Below are 13,709 nucleotides of genomic sequence, written 5' to 3'. Positions count from 1 at the left end.
GATCTACTAAGGTACTCCAGAGACCAAGGAAACTTTATCCTTGTGAAAGTGAAGCATGTTTTAAACAAAACATATGTCATACTAAGAGAAGAAACATTATTTATAACAAGAGAATTTTTACATTGATAATATACAGCAGGGATTCATGTAAAACAATTGACTTAAGTACTTAAATGAGAAAATACTTCATCCAACATCATGCAACACCATATAGTCAGTTTTGGGTTCCCAACTAGATCTTCCCAGCACTGACTCCTAGCAGTAGATTTAACACAACACTGAAGTCAAGAGAACAGCTATGGACACTCGCCCTAGAGAGTCTTACAGATTTGCCTTGACAGTTCCCCTCTGCCAGTCTGGGAGCCGCGTGCCAAACTTGGCAGGGCTTGCTTTGTCCTCATTCAGGTATTTCTGGGTTACTGGGTATGTGGTGACTTCCTTAGTGTCCTGTGCTGTGAGCCTTTGCTTCCCTCCCCTTGAATTTCTCATTTCCTGTAGTTTTACACGGCATTTGAATGTGTGTACAGCCCCAGAATACTCTGAGAACACATCACACAAGCCCCCTTTGGTTTGGTGATTTCTCTCAGACCTGGAAATGCTGGTGATTTTCCAGAAGCACAACCTAAAATCCTTTCTGTTGTCCCATGCAAAATGTGTCATTAGAGTTATGTCATTTAGAGACAGAAAAACAGTGGTGAACAGCAGTGGCTCTAAAATCATAAGGCACAGAATGAAAACCCCAGTTTGTCGCTTGCTAGCCCTTTTTCCTTGATCACATCCTGTACACCTTCCAACCCTAACTTTCACACTGGTAGGAAAGAAAATTGCCGTTCCTGTATCAAAGAGCTATTTTGAACTTAAATGAAAAGCTAAACAAAGAGCTTACTATGCTGATTTGAATATGTTCTGTAAAGTATAGAAAGTAGAAATCGGCTTTGCTTATCCTGCCTAATCCAGTATGTCCAGATTACTCTAGCTAACATACTTAAATGAGTTTGACTAAATTCAAGGCAAAATAACAACCAAAATTCAATCAGCAAAACAAGTATTCCTGAGGTTTCCTCCTTGCCCTTCACTGACCTTACTGCACATGCCCCTATATCAGAAGAAGTTTGGTGTATAGCAGGGTGCTCAATAAAGTAACTAATTTTGAAGATTGTTTTCATGGGTTAATCTAAGAAATTGCTCTAAATCACATACTCAAATGGGTAATTATAACTCGGAGACCAAATTTTTTAAAAAAGCACGCATTGCCTGACACGTTCCTCCTATCACCCGGTGATCTGCCAGTACGAGATTACGCCCCCCCCCCCCAGATGCGCACAGTGAGCAGCAAGCTTCTAATGACCTGAAATTTGCTCTGGTTTTTTTGTTTGTTTGTTTTTTTCAGGGGTGGGTCTGTTTAATCATTTCATTGTTGCCTTAGTGGCAAGAGTACTTGCCCATCTACTAACAACTCTTTTCTGATAACAAAGTCTAAGAACTGTTATTGGAGGCAGCTGCTGTCGAAAAGTCCTTCCTGGGATGAAAGGATGTTTGGAGTGGGTGTGGCAGGCAACGTGGCGCTTCCACAATTTATCCTGCTGCTCTCAAGAGCATTCCGCACCCAGGGGAAATGGACAGGCAGCTTAGGCTCAACCTAGTAGATTACCACATCAATTACATGCCTGTGTTCACTTAATAATAGACAAATACACCCAAGGAACTAATTCCTCAAGTTTCCAACAGTCTTCAAATGAAGAGTTATTTGACAAGCTTTGAGAGCAGGCTGACATCCCACTAAATCCTGTGACCTCTAGTCAGTAATGGGCTTCCAGGCTAACCTGACATGTTCTTACCCTTGGATAATGTCTTGACTCTCATGCCCTCCTCAGCTTCTCTTCTGTGTGTCTGTGTGTCTGTGTGTCAATTACCTCCCTGGGTAACATCTCTCCAAATCCCATTGCTATATTAGACATCTTCTCTGTTATCTAACGACCAGGAGAGCACTCACCTGTTCTCACGCTAACTGTAGGACATACACCTGCCATTTCACTGCCGGTCCCGGACAGCTAAGCACTAATTGACATGACATCCAGGTGTCTGCAGCCACCTTGAGCAGAGTTTTCAGGAATTATCTGCAAAACCAAATGTGTGAGATCTCAGTTCAAATTATGAAACTTTGAAACAAACAAACCACAAAGGGGGAACTGTTGTCTAATGACAGAGACTGAGGTCATGATAAGCTCCCCATGATGGAGCACAGGAACCTTTTTTTCCTCAGCAAAGAACAGGTGAGGACAGGTGGACACAGTCTTGAAAAGTGAAAACAGCTCAGGACACGCTAGCTGCTGTATCAGCCCTGAGTGCCACAGAGTCAGGGCCAGCGTCACAGCCTAGAGACCTGAGGAAAAGCCCAAAGATCCAGAATTCCCACTGCTCCATTCATCTTTGACCTTCCTCTCTTGGCTGCCTGACAGAAACCGGCCTTTTGCCGAGGGCTTTATGTACTTATGCCCTACCATTCTCTCTCCAGCCCTGACAACCTCACCTCATCACACTGTCTGTGACCTTCTAACGTTACTTACTTTCCTATTAGTCAGGACTCACAGAGGATTGCATGTTTTACAAACATTTGTTTTGGTCATTTTTCTTCAAAATTTTTATCTCATTTATGAAGGTTTTTTTTTTTTTTAAGTGAAGATCAACAATGGGCTCCATCCGAGATCGGTTGCCACCCTGTGGCTCCTTTTCACATCAGTAACTCATTGAGTTTTAGATTTTAAATTTCACCGAGGGTGAAAGTGAACTGTGATTCTCATCTGAATGTAGCCTAGCTGCCAGTGTTAACCCTGTGTGCCTGCCTCACGACGGCTCCCCCACATCAGACACCCTGTCTCTCGGCCTAGACAGCTAGATGTCTTTTCACATCGCTCCTCCTTGTCCTGAAACTATCCGTCCATTATCCCAGAGCTGGACCTCTCCCTTCTTTCTGCTAAATACAAGTAGTTTTCAATTCCTGTTCATGCTCCCTTTTCCTCCACTCTCCCGTCGCTTGCTGCAGAAGCCCTTGGTGTTAGCGGCACCTTGCAAACCTGGCCAACCTCTACACTTTGGCAGAGGACTTGGTTCCTCCTTTCTAGGGTGGCCTTGCCCTAGAGACTGTGTCAGCCCAACTTCTTGTTTCAGTTGCTTACGTGCCTGCCTTTTGTTTATTTACCTTTCTCTAATTATCTATGTGTGATGATACACATTTTTTCACCGAAAAGAAATAAGATTTATTCTGGACCCTTCCCAGAAGCGGTGAGCACCACAGGAGACCAAAGGAAACAATGGAGTCAAGATGAGAATTGTCCTTGTCAAAGACCTCCCACTGGGATCCCTCCTCCCCAGTACTCCTTCCTCCTGCCTTTTCCCTGGATACCCAGGGTCCCTTGGCCTCTGCCCAGCAGCTAAACACAGTAATTCCTCCAGAGTACTGGCTTTTCTCTGTGTTCCATTTGGAGCTCCCCAGACGGCAGGATGACTCAGATGCCTAGTGAGTTGACCGGCTTTGTTTCTTCAGGTCTCAGGGAATAGCTAAATACCAATTTAATAACATCAAGTTCATCCTGAAAGAAAAGAAGGGTTCAACAGAAAGCCTGTATGAGCCTGGCTCCCAGGGACATTCTTTTTTTTTTTTAATTTTTTTCCCCAGGGGGATTCTTTTCATGGTGTTTTCTCATTGCCTTCTCAACCCTCTGATTTTGCTAGCATCATGATGTCTGCATGTTGTAGATGATGTGTGACAAAAGTCATAGAGCTAGGAATCCAGAGAATCCAAATTTAGAGTCTAGACATCAGTGCATCTAGCATTGCTCAACATTTATTCAGACTAATGGTATACCTGATCTCTCTGCAGTGTTTCTCAGTTTCTCTGAGAGATTCATGGTGGCCTTTATCCATTAAGTATTTCTCATGACATTGTAAAGTTATCTTTAAACAGAAAAGGATCTCTGTGAGTTCACTGTGTAGATCCTGTCTCACAATCGAAGAAGTGTTATGTGACAGTCTGATCACCTAGCTCAGAGCTGGAGCACCTGCTTAGCATGCAGTTTAATAAATTGTGAATAATAAGAAAGCTGGCTGATTTGTTTTACTTTCGTTGATTCTTTGTGGATTTCACAACATGCACTCCTATCCTACTCATCTCCCTGTCCCCTCGCAACCGCCCTCTGCCCTTGTAACCTCCCCCCAAAACAAAACCTAATATAAAAGAAAAACCAAAAACCTAACAAAGAACCAAAGCAAAAATAAAAACAAAAACATAAAAGAAAAAATCTTGTCATGGGATCTGTAGTGTGGCCCGGTGAGCCACACAGATTGCCCTTTAGTCTGTACGTGTTTACTTATAAGTGATCAATGCTATGAGTCATTGGTCTGGCTCAAGGCCCCTGGCTTCTGCTACACCACCAATACTGGGCTCTCACTGGGGCTCCTCTTGGATATCCTGTTGTCCTGTGTCATGGAGATCCTGCTGTTTGGTATTTGTAGGTTTGTCCCTTTCGAATGCTCCAACAGTTGATAGATTCAGTGAGTGCTGGGGTGAGCTAACTCACAGCCCTAGTTCTGAGCCTGGGTGGTAGCAGGGTTGGTCAGCTTGCTAGACTTCCCTCATCATTACTACCCAGATGAGCTCTCCAGCACTGCCTCAGCTAGCTCACCCAAGGCCAGAAAATGGAGCAGCCTAGATGTTTGCCAATTGATGAGTGGGTGATGAAAATGTGATACATATGTATGATGGAAATTCATTCAGCTATAGAGAAAAATTAAATTTTGAAATTTGCATGTAGAAGGAGCATTATACTGAGGTAACACAGACTCAGAAATATAAATGCTACATGGTCTCTCTCATGTATCTAAGTACTGAACCTTTAGATTTGTATGTTTTAACTGGAATACCCATAGACATCAGGGACCAAGTAAAAGTCTAAATGATTGAAAGGGAGGAAAGAGATACATCACAAATGGTATTAGGTGAGAAGGAGTAATAATTGAGCCAGATAACTTAAGGGGGTGCTTCTTACGCAAGATAGAGGAAGGGACTAAGAAGGGATAACTAATGTTGAAGACCCTTGAAAAAGCCACAGAGAAACCTAGTACTTTAGAAACTTCATAAAATGTGTATTAATATAACAATAATTTGAATGGAATTATATTATAAAGAATTGAAGGAGTGATGCCTTTCCCAGACACCAGAGACTATCAAACTAAAAGCCTAGTACCAACTAGTGCTTATCTTGCTTTTGAGTTGTTGGAGCCCCACAGATACCAGAACATTACAAAGTATTGCTATTGTTCTTGGTTACCTTCCAGAGCTTGAGAGTTAGACCCTATTGTTGAAGATACCACATACTTGAATTATAGGACACAGAAAATCAGACTGGCACTGACCCAGAAGCTTTTCCCTACTGGCTGGCTTTCATGGTACTGGAAACTCTTGGAGAACAGTAATCAACAACCTGACTCAGATGTGAAAACAAGCTGTAATAACAACTGACCTGGCAAGGCAGATCCTCTGGTGTAGTAGTGGCACAAATGTTATAGGAGTAACAAACCACTTTCTGATTGGTTTAGAAGGCCTGCTCCACAAAACAGAATTCGTTTCTAGTACTGTTAAACAGGCCAAAAACCAGTGACAGAATAGTTCATAGACTCTAGGGAAGAATCAATTATTATTATCCTGCTAAGTGGACATAGTGCTACATTCCTATGTACTTATCTTTATGCCAATAGATTGGTGCATCTCTCAACCCTCATCAAAGAAGTTTCTTTTTGTAGTGGATGGTGTTTAATGCAGAGACTCACAACTGCTCAGTGTGCAGGGAACAAGAGTCGTGGAGTGGTTGGTCCTAAATGGGACATATATATCATCCCCATTCCCCTCAAGACTCGAGACTATCTCAGAAGTGACAGAAAGCCTATAAGAGCCGAAAGCATTGGATGACTGCTTCAACACAGTGTTTTCCAGATAAGACAGGACTACTGACTACAACTTGCAGTTGTCATGACTGCATGTATAAGATCTACACAAGAGCAAACTAGCATAATTCAAGCATGGATGGGAGAAGAGCGCATTACGTCCCTTTCTCCCTAGCTGAAGAACCTTTGGCAATCTTGTGGCTATAAGAGAGAGAGAGAGTTGATTTCCTTTAGAGATACAGCCTCTTATTGGATACACATGCTCCAGTATATGTCTTTATACCAATGTATATTCTAGCAATATTAAGCAGATTCAGTGGTTTTAAAAATGACCACATGAAATTGGGACGGAAAAGTGGTAATGGGTAGAGGGAATATTTTAAGGAAGATGAAGTAAAGATCTCTTTCAAAACATATTATATGCATGTATGAAATTCTCAGAAAATAAAAAAACTTCCACTGAGAATTGCTTGCCCCATACAAAGACCAGGGATCACCCAGTATACAGAAAAAATTGTCCATTTTCATTTGGTCAAGACAGAAATGGTGGGACATTTATTGCTGCACTAATTGTGTGAAAGAGAATCTAGAAATATATTAAATATAAAAGGAAGTAATACCAGTAGAAGAAAGCATATATAAAGAACAATATCTGTATCTGGTTTAGTTATATCATAGACACCTGGACAGAGAGAAATGTAGTTTGATCATATAACAGTTTTTCTTTTCTCTACTTAAAAGCATTTTTAAATTTTGTTTACTTTGTTTGGGGGTAATTTCATATATGATCACTGTATTTACATCATTTTCCTTGTTCCTCTTCTCCCCCTAATTCCTCTTGTGTTCATCCCACTTCTTCCAACATATATAGCCTCTTATTCTTTAATTGCAATTATTAAATACACACACACACACACATATATAAGTTTATAAATACAGGATGCTGAGGTGATTCTCTTCTATGTGTTTAGGGCTGACCACTTGAAATTGGCTAGCCTTTTCTTGGGGGCTGGTCCCAGGACAAAAGAGTATTTTACATGCCCAATTCTTCTGAATTACTATAGGACTTAATGGATCTTCATTGATGTAATTATTGGTTAGTTGATAACTAAATTAAATAATTTTGAATTAGTTAGAGAACAAAACAGTTTAATAAAGTTTACTTTCAAGAATCCTGACAACTGATAGGCAACTGCACAATTAAAATAATTCTTAACATTATATGAATGAATGTTTATATTTTGTAGCTAAACAATTTGCCATAGCTTCACTTTCAAAGAAGAAAAAGTATGTTACTTAATCAAATTGGATTTTATGATACCACATAAATACCTATTTTCCAAAATATAGTAAAGAACAATAATCACCATATTTTATCTGCAAAAATCTTTCTTGATCTTTTATTTTAATGTCTATGAATAACTGATTTCACCATAACTGCTAAATGCGAAACTCACAGTTTTTCCACTGTCTACTTATTCCGTATCCAGGATTTGACTCTGCCTCACTAGGTGCTGGTCTTTTTTCCCTGAAACACTTGGATGATCTGTCTATGTATCTGCTTGTTCTTCACACTGTAGACAATGGGGTTTAGCACAGCGGGGAGAAGGTAAATATTGGCCATGAGCATGTGCACAATTGATGATTAATGTTTCCCAAATCTGTAGATCATGGCGGTACCGATGAGAGGAATATAAAAGAGAAGCTAAGCACAGATGCGAGAGAGACGGGTGTTGAGGGCTTTGAGCCTCTGGGCTCTGAGGCAATGCCCAGCACTGTCTTCAGGACGGGTGTGTAGGAGAAGAGAATGATGGGAACATTGAGCCCTAACGTGAGGATGACGACAATGAAGCCGTAGAGGCTGTGGACACGGTGCTGGCACAGACTAGGTGCATTATAACCTGGTGCAGACAGTATGAATGATAAGACATTGGAACGACAGAATGATAGCCAGAAAAGGCACAGGAAGGCCACACAGACTGCCCGAGCAAAGACAACTAGTCCAATCTTTCCAACAACACCATGAGTGAGGATTGACACATAATGCAGAGGTTCTCAGATGGCCACAAATCTGCCAAAGGCCATGAACACTAGGACTCCAGATCCTACTACTCCAAATCCATGAATGAAGAACATCTGTGTTACACATGCATCAAAGGGAATCTCAGGGGCGTTGAACCAGAAGATACTGAGCATAGAGGGCAAAGTAGACATGGAGAGACTAACATCAGTCAGAGCAAAGATACAGAGGAAGTACTACATAAGTCATGGAGACTCTGCTCCACCTTGACAACTGCTAGGATGGTGCCATTTACCAGGATGGTGAGTATGTAGAGAAATCCCAGGGGAAAGGCCATCCATGGGTTCTTGTCTGACATCCCTGGGATGCCTGTCAGAATGAAACTATGGTGATTTGCTGTGGGACAATGGTCTTGTACTTTATAAAGATTTGTCGCTTGTATCATTTTAATAAAACACTGGCCAGTAACCAAGCAGGAAGTATAGGTGGGGCAACAAGAACAGGGGAATTCTGGGAATAAGAAAGGCTAAGTCTACAGTCATCACCCAGACACAGAGGAAGCAAAATGAGAATGCCTCACTAATAAAAGGTAGCAAGCCATGTGGTTAAATCAGACAAGAATTATGGTTTAATTTAGGATGTACAAGTTAATAAGAAGCCTGATCTAATAGGCCAACCAGTTTATAATTAATGTAGACCTCTGTGTATTTCTTTGGGACTAATGGCTGCAGGACCGGGAGGAACAGAAACCTCTGGCAAAATGATATTTATGGGAAGCATTTGAGTTAATCTTGGTGATATCACCAGTGGATAAAGCTGGTCTCTCCAACTTAGCTCACAGCTCCTAAACTAAAAAGATAGTTTCACATGAGATAAACAAATGGTTTTATAAATAATAGACAAGAACAGAGAAAAGAATCAGGTTAGCAAATAGTACCTAGGTACCTTGTGTTCTTATGTATGTATGTATTATGTATGTATGTATGTATGTATGTATACATATATTCTTATGTATGCATATGTGTGTGTGTATATATATATACATATATACTTTACTATGCTCTTAACCCACTGTGCTTATAATGAACCATTAACTATATGTCATGATAGACATGTTTGTGGATACTCTTGTTCACTACATACACATCATTTAGTATTTAATGCTCACAAATGTCAAAAATTACAATTTTTATCATTTTAATTTTAAGGAAGCAAAAAACAAGCAATAAGATATATAAAAATTTATGCTGTTTATTTTCAGATTCTCTTAACACACCAGACGTCTAGGAACCAATATTGGAAACTCTATTTATTCAAACAACATTTAACTCCTTTTAAAATTTACCTCTAAAATATAAGAAAAGTTTATTTTTCCTTCCCATTCTTTTTTGGTGGAGGAAAAGATTTGAAACAAAGTCTCACTATGTATCTGGGGTTGGTCTTGAACTTGTGGCCCTGCCTTGGCCTCGTGAATGCACATGTACCACCATGTTCAGCTTCCTTTCTCTCTAGTTTTATAGCTAATAAATAGTGTGGCTCTCTTATTTCAGGCTCCCTAGGTCGTTTTTTTCACATTCACACCTCTTTCAGCACATTTTTTTTCATTCTGAAGGGAGGATAAAATTTGTTCTAGAAATCTGTGTTACCAATTACAAACAAAATTTTCTTTATGAACTTTGATGTACTTAGAGGAGAGTCATAACTTGCACTGTCAGAGCCCTCACAGTAGGATACAACACCTACCTACAGTTACATCTCTAGCAACTTACATCAGTTACTCTTTCATTTGGTCCCTTCAACCAAATTTGCATCCCTGGGTCTCATTAAAATACTTTCTGAGACCAAGTTTCTAGAAAATGCCTTTTCCAATTTCCTTATCTTGTCTCCCCCACATCTGCTTCTCTTTGTCTGGCCAATCTATCCATCTCAACCAACCCTTTTCCAAATGCTAGCAGGAGTTTAAAACTCTTTGGCAAACTCCTTTCACATGCTGCAATCATTTTTTATATATGCATGAGTTAATTAAACATTGCGTAAGTATTGAAAGTTAAACATAAAGGATAAAATGTTTCATTATTCATTACTTCATAAAGCATACATGAAGAATATACATGCATTTTCATATTGTCCAGTGAAGGAAGAAAACAACAAATGAATGAAAATAGATGATTACATATTAGGCTCTCTCAAGGATTTTTGAAAACTATCAAATACCTCCATTATCTTCTTTCTGTGGATTGAAATTGTCAACCAAGGAGGGGGAGTTTCTTCTCAAGGTCACAGAAAATGCATGGGACATTTTTGAGGTAAGGAATAGTGAACTTTTCTCGCATACATATTTAGTCAGAGAGAGAGAAAGGCAATCCAAAGATCTGCTCTGTGAATCTAGTGGAGGAGGGGTGGTGGCCCTGCTTCTTCTGTTCCGTTTCTGTTGGGGAATGAGTAATTGTTATGTGGGGTCCATGATCACAAATAAGCTAGTTTTCAGAGTGGGATCTCTTGGAATCCTTGAAAGGTAGAGTCCATGTCCATTACAAAACCATGCTGCCTTGTAACCAGATCCTAGGCTTCTCTCCAAGTGGATGGTGACCTCTAGGGAAGCACCTTATAGTGTCTGTCTAGTCCTTCATTCTGAGCATGGGACTCTGTGAGACTTCACGTTCTCTATAGCAGCCCTTCACTTCTCAGAGGCTGTTGGTCCCTCCTTCCAGGCAATTCGGATGCCCCCTTAATTATCAGAGGAGCATCTCTTAGCACTGCTTTCTTAGTGTTCCATAGGTTTGGGTAGATTGTGCCTTCATTTTCATTGAATTCTAGGAAGTCGTTAATTTCTTTCTTTATTTCTTCCTTGACCCAGGGAAAATTCAATTGAGCACTGTTCAATTTCCACGAGTTTGTAGGCTTTCTGCAATTAGTGCTGTTGTTAAATTCTAACATGGTGATCCAATAAGATACAGGGGGGTCGTTCCAATTTTTCTTTAATCCGTCTTTGTTCCTGAGTATATGGTCAGTTTTAGAGAAGGTTCCATGAGGTGCTCAAAAGAAGGTATATTCTTTTGTGTTTAGGTGAAATGTTCTGTAGATGTCTGTTATGTCCATTTCAGTCATGACATCTGTTAGTTCTCTTATTTCTTTCTTAAGTTTCTGTCTGATTGACCTGTCCATTGTGGAGAGTGGGGTGTTGAAGTCTCCTACTATTATTGTGTGGGGTTTGATGTGTGATTTAAGCTTTAATAATGTTTCTTTTACATATGAGAGTGCCCTTTAATTTGGCCATAGATGTTCAGGATGGAGACTTCATCTTGATGGATGGTTCCTGTAATGAGTATAATGTTTCCTTTTCCATCTCTTCTAACTGATTTTGGTTTGAAGTCTATTTTCTTAGATATTATGATAGCTACACCTGCTTGTTTCTTATGTCCATTTGACTGGGAAATCTTTTTGCAACCCTTTACTCTGAGGTAATATCTGTGTTTGAGGTTGAGACATGTTTCTTGTATACAGTAGAAGGATGGATCTTCCTTTTATATCCATTCTCTTAGCCTGTGTCTTTTTATGGATGAATTGAGTCCGTTGAGATTAAGAGATATTAATGACTAATTAATGATTGTTAATTCCTGTTATTTTAGATGGTAGTGTTTATGTGTTTCCTTTCTTTGGGACTTGCTGGTGTGAGGTTATCTGTTGCCTGTATTTTTGTGGGTGCAGTTAGCTTCTTTGTGTTGGAATTTTCCTTCTAGCATTTTCTACAGGGTTGGATTTGTGGATAGGTAATATTTAAATCTAGTGTTGTCATGGAATATCTTGTTTTCGCCATCAATGGTAATTGAAAGCTTTGCTGGATATAGTAGTCTGGACTTGCATCCATGGTCTCTTAGTGTTAGCAGCACTAAGACCTTCTGGCTTTCATGGCTTCCAATGAGAAGTCAGGTGTAATTCTGATGGGTCTGCCTTTATATGTTACTTGACCTTTTTCCTTTGCAGCTCGTAATGTTCTTTTTTTTATTCTGAATGTTTTGTGTTTTGATTATTATATGGTGAGGGGACTGTTTGTTGTTGTTGTTGTTGTTCCATTCTATTTGGTGTTCTGTAAGTTCTTGTGCCTTCATGGTGATATTCTTCTTTATATTGAGAAAGTTTTCTTCTATGATTTTGTTGAATATATTTTCTGTGCCTTTAAGCTGAAATTCTTCTCCTTCTTCTATCCCTATTATTCCTAGGTTTAGTCTTTTCACGGTGTCCCAGATTTCCTGGATGTTTTGGGTTAAGAATTTGTTGGATTTATTGTTTTCTTTGACCAATAAATCTGTTTCTTCTTTTGTATCTTCAGTACTTGAGATTCTTTCTTCCATCTCTTATATTCTTTTTGTTATGCCTGCCTCTGTAGTTCCTGTTCATTTACCTAGCAGCCTACTGTTGTGGGGAGCTGTGGGCCTCTTCCCACAGCCCGGCTTCTGTTGAGGGAGCTGCGGGTTGTATTCCACCACCCAGCTCCCACCACCGGCTAGCTTTACCCCAAATAACAACATACAAACTGTATTCATTTAAACACTGCTTGGCCCACTAGCTCTAGCCCTTACAGGCTAATTCTCATATCCCGATCAACCCATCTCTAATAATCTGTGTAACATCAGTCTTACCGGGAAAGATTCAGCATGTCTGACCTGGCAGCTTGCTTCATGGTGTCTGCCCGGGAGAGGGGAGCATGGCCTCTGTCTGAGGCATCTTACCTCACTTCCTCTTCCTCCCAGCATTCTGTTCTGTTTACTCCACCCACCTATGTTCTAAGCTATGAGGCCAAGCAGTTTGTTTATTACTTAACCAATGAAATCAACAGATTGATATATGACACTCCCACATCAGCCTACCTCCTCAATTTTGTCTTCATTTTAACTTCTCCATGAACTATTTTTTCCTTCCATATGCTTCTTTTATTCCTAATAAAAGCATTTATGTTTCATATCTTGTTTCCCCTTTAGCATTACATCATAGCATGACTCTCTATACTATTCTCTTCAGTCTTAATCCTCTGAGGATTCTATTTTTAAAATACCCCCACAGTATCTTCTATACAATTTGCCTATGTAGAAGACATAACAAATAAGACTTCTCTTACCTATGTCAGTCCGTGTGCTCCAGTTCTGAATTATTTTCTCTTCTGTCTTCCCTAAGAATAGAATGCAACATATTTATGAAGATGACTCAGACCTCTGTGGATGTCTACACCCAACATGATTCCATGGGGATTTTCAGCTGCTCTGGAAGACATCCCTTAAGGAGTGATGTGCAGCTGCTTGGGCTATTCTATTCTTATTTTGAGAACTCTAGCCTCTTTCTTCAGATAACACAGACCAATATTTTCTTCTCTCAAAATCTTCATTTTATTTTTCTTTGTGTTTTCTCTATGTCTGTCTATCTCTCTCTATCTCTCTGTCTCTCCATTTCTCTCTGTGTGTGTCTCCCTCTGCCTATCTGTCTCTGTCTCCCTCTGTCTCTGTCTTTCTGTCTGTCTCTCTGTCTCTCTCTCTCATACACACACACACACACAAACACGCATGCACGCACACACACACTGATTTGCCTCCTATTACATCAATCAGTTATGAGTGCATCCCTCTTTGGATTACAGTTTTCTGTCTCTAAAGCTATTCTTAGCCTCAGTGATGATATCATGCCACAGTTTGCCCTGAGACTGAACTGGAGTTCACTGTACTGGAGTGGATGAAAGAAAAGCTTGCCTAAATTTTGT

The 13,709-nt window shown here is 40.0% G+C and overlaps 1 pseudogene; it reads right to left on the bottom strand.

Moving 5' to 3' along the window:
• Positions 1-7,447: 7,447 nt before the first annotated feature.
• Positions 7,448-8,405, bottom strand: LOC142851256 (olfactory receptor 51H1-like; annotated as a pseudogene).
• Between the last annotated feature and the right edge of the window lie 5,304 nt (positions 8,406-13,709).

This window comes from Microtus pennsylvanicus, chromosome 5 (assembly GCF_037038515.1).
Source record: "Microtus pennsylvanicus isolate mMicPen1 chromosome 5, mMicPen1.hap1, whole genome shotgun sequence".
Taxonomy (NCBI): domain Eukaryota; kingdom Metazoa; phylum Chordata; class Mammalia; order Rodentia; family Cricetidae; genus Microtus; species Microtus pennsylvanicus.
This window is presented reverse-complemented; position numbering and strand designations above follow the sequence as displayed.